Source organism: Octopus bimaculoides, chromosome 11, assembly GCF_001194135.2.
Source record: "Octopus bimaculoides isolate UCB-OBI-ISO-001 chromosome 11, ASM119413v2, whole genome shotgun sequence".
NCBI classification, from domain to species: Eukaryota; Metazoa; Mollusca; class Cephalopoda; order Octopoda; family Octopodidae; genus Octopus; species Octopus bimaculoides.
In genome coordinates this window covers 41,828,562-41,831,563 of record NC_068991.1, presented here as the reverse complement: position 1 = coordinate 41,831,563, position 3,002 = coordinate 41,828,562, and positions in this window count along the sequence as shown.

Here is a 3,002-nt window from a genome sequence, read left to right as displayed (position 1 = left end):
GAAGAAGAAGAAGAAGGAAGAGGAGGAGGAGGAGGAGGAGGAGGAGGAGGAGGAGAAGAAAAAGAAGAAGAAGAAGAAGAAGAAGAAGAAGAAGATTTAAAGTACCTCTTCTTCCCACCGAACACACACATGCCTGAGCACATTACAACAGACCTCTTGTTTATTGGCCACAAGAAGCCTCACACATACTTGCAAAACATTTTGTAGAAACTGGTTACAAACAAACATGCTGGGAGACCATAAAAAGTGTGTGAGATACAAGTTATGGGGGAATATACTTTACAAATGACGACTACTCCTATGCACCATATAGGAATTTTTCTAGATACTCAGTTTCAACGCATGCCTACACACATGGTATATCAGTCTGCCGGTGGTATCTGGCTTTCAAGGATAGGTTTTCTCAGCTTATTTCTAGGTGAGACTAGTTACCCAAGCTCGTAATATCATCCCAGATCCTGTTCACTTGAATGTCTGGACACACCAGAGCTCAGACCTCTTAAATAGTCCACTAAATGTAACACAGCCAATGACCAGCATAGATTTACTTCTCTAGGTACCGAACTGCAAGCCCACCACCTTGTCCCGATTAATGAGTGCTCCTATTATCAGCTTATATTTGGTACTGATCACCTTAATTTTTGTTGTGTCCCACATCATAGCGGTGACGCCGTCCGCGTAAAACGACACTGCTCTTCAGCATCTGACTTAGCAAGATGTTCCTCAGCCTCCGTCCCCACCTTTCAAGCTTTCGTAGCAGAGGCTCAATAACTAAAGTGTACATAATAAACGAGAGGAATTTCTTTGACGGACCGAGTGTGCTACACCAAACAGTCCTATAAGGTGATTATTTGATACTACCAACAAGCAAGATGCCACTGCACAATGTAGTAATCCTAGCGCTGGGGCTTTCGAACGTTTTATATCGATGCAAATTGGTAAATACCCTCTAGATCTAAACCCAACTGTCTATGTCATATCACTAAAGTGGGGTTTTCTTTAATTAATCTGTCCAAGATCGAACAAATTTGTGCGGGTCCGTCCATACTACTTGCAAAAGGTGTCCACTATTTTGGCCTAAGTCTTTGACTCTGCATTCCAAAGAGTCATGAGCTGAAATTTTCTATGAAGACGTCCTTCTTCGAGTCCTTTTTCAGCGACGTTACCACTCTACTTCACACAACTGGGAAATTCTCCCAGTTTGCTACCAGTTCTGTTAGACATCTGCCAAGAGTAAAGTAGCAATTCTAGCATGCCAGAATAACGTTTGTAGGGAAACCCACTCGGTCTTTGAAACATCTCTTCTAAGCAGACAGACATAACGTCTGTTATTTCAGAATCTGAAGGTGAATTTTAGCAGCACTCCATCTTTCCAACCACTAGTTACGGAAGAGTTTCGAAATCTTGGTAGCAGCTAAAGGCAGATTGGTGGAAAGGAAAAGCGGAAAGCTTGAGTAACGATATGACCATTAATGTCACAACCAACAACAACAACAACCACCGTCACCATTTATACCAATGTTGTTGCTATTGTTGGTGTTGTTATTTGGGTAAGATGATGAAGGCTTGGCCGAAAAAGAAAGTTTAGTCTATCGCACAAACTCTTTTTCCATAACCAGCTTCTGAACAATTCTTATTATAAGAGTGCTTAAAGCGGTGAGCTGGCAGAATCGTTAGCACACCGGGCAAAATGCTTAGCGGTATTTTGCCCGTCTTTACGTTCTGAGTTCAAATTTCGCCGAGGTCGACTTTGTCTTTCATCCTTTCGGGGTCAATAAATTAAGGTCGATGTGATCAACTTACCACCTCCCAGCAAATTTCAGACCTTGCGCCTATAATAGAAAGGATTATAAGAGAGCTTATGTAGGTATATCTATATATGTAATCAAAACACTACCTGCGCTTCCACCCAATGCATATTACACCCTCTCTGACTATCTCGTACCTCATTCGGCCACTTATACCAACTACATCACTGAAGAAAGAAACAGAACGTGTAAAAGAAAGAGAGAAAGAGGGAGAGAGAGAGAGAGAGAGAGAGAGAGAGAGAGAGAGGAAGAGAGAGAGGAAGAGAGAGACGAAGAGAGAGACGAAGGTGTTTTCTGACAGACGAGAGTACCATCTGGGTGTCTACCTGCTGTATCGCAGCCTAACAATACCTCCCTACCCTGTAAAGTAATGTTCATGTACGTCGGTTCATCTCGACGTTTAAGAAGAGGGTTTTTACATGGTCGTTCGACCAACTGGAAATAGCAGCTGAATTTCCCTCAAATCACGCCTTACTGTCTGCAAAATAAAAGGATATAATGAACAATGTAGTTCCTGATATACAAATAAGACATGATGGCCGTGACTAGAATACCTTTTATCATTGATTTCTTCGATCAGGGCTAAACAGCGACACCAACAGCAGATTTTACTTGGAGTTAACGTGGGGATGCCTCTACACGGTCGCTCGACCTGTTACAAATAACAGCCAAATTTCCCTCAAAACACAACTTACATACTTAAAAATAAGACACTTTGAATAATGTAGTTATGGTAATACAAAAAGATGGCGTGGTCCCGACTAGGACGTATTTGATCATAGGTCTGCTTACTCGACGCTGACTTTGGGTTAGAGAGCAACAATAGCTGTTGCAACAGCCGGTAAAATAGCAGAGGCAAAACAGTGCAAACAACAAAAAGTAGATATACAACAACAGCAGCATCAGCAACAACAAAAAAAGAAGAAAGGAAAGAGCAGCTGACATTAAAATAATAGCAAATTAATTAAATGCCGCCTCCACCATTACAGCAGTCAAAAACAACAACAACAACTATAACTCATAAACTTCAGCAACAATAAATAGCAGCAGAAATAACAATAAGAACTGCATAAATATCATATATATATATATATATATATATATATATATATACAGTAGCGGCAACAACAGCAACAACTACAAGGACGATGGTGACTGTAACGACAGCAACAATTCAATTATAGTAACTGCGTC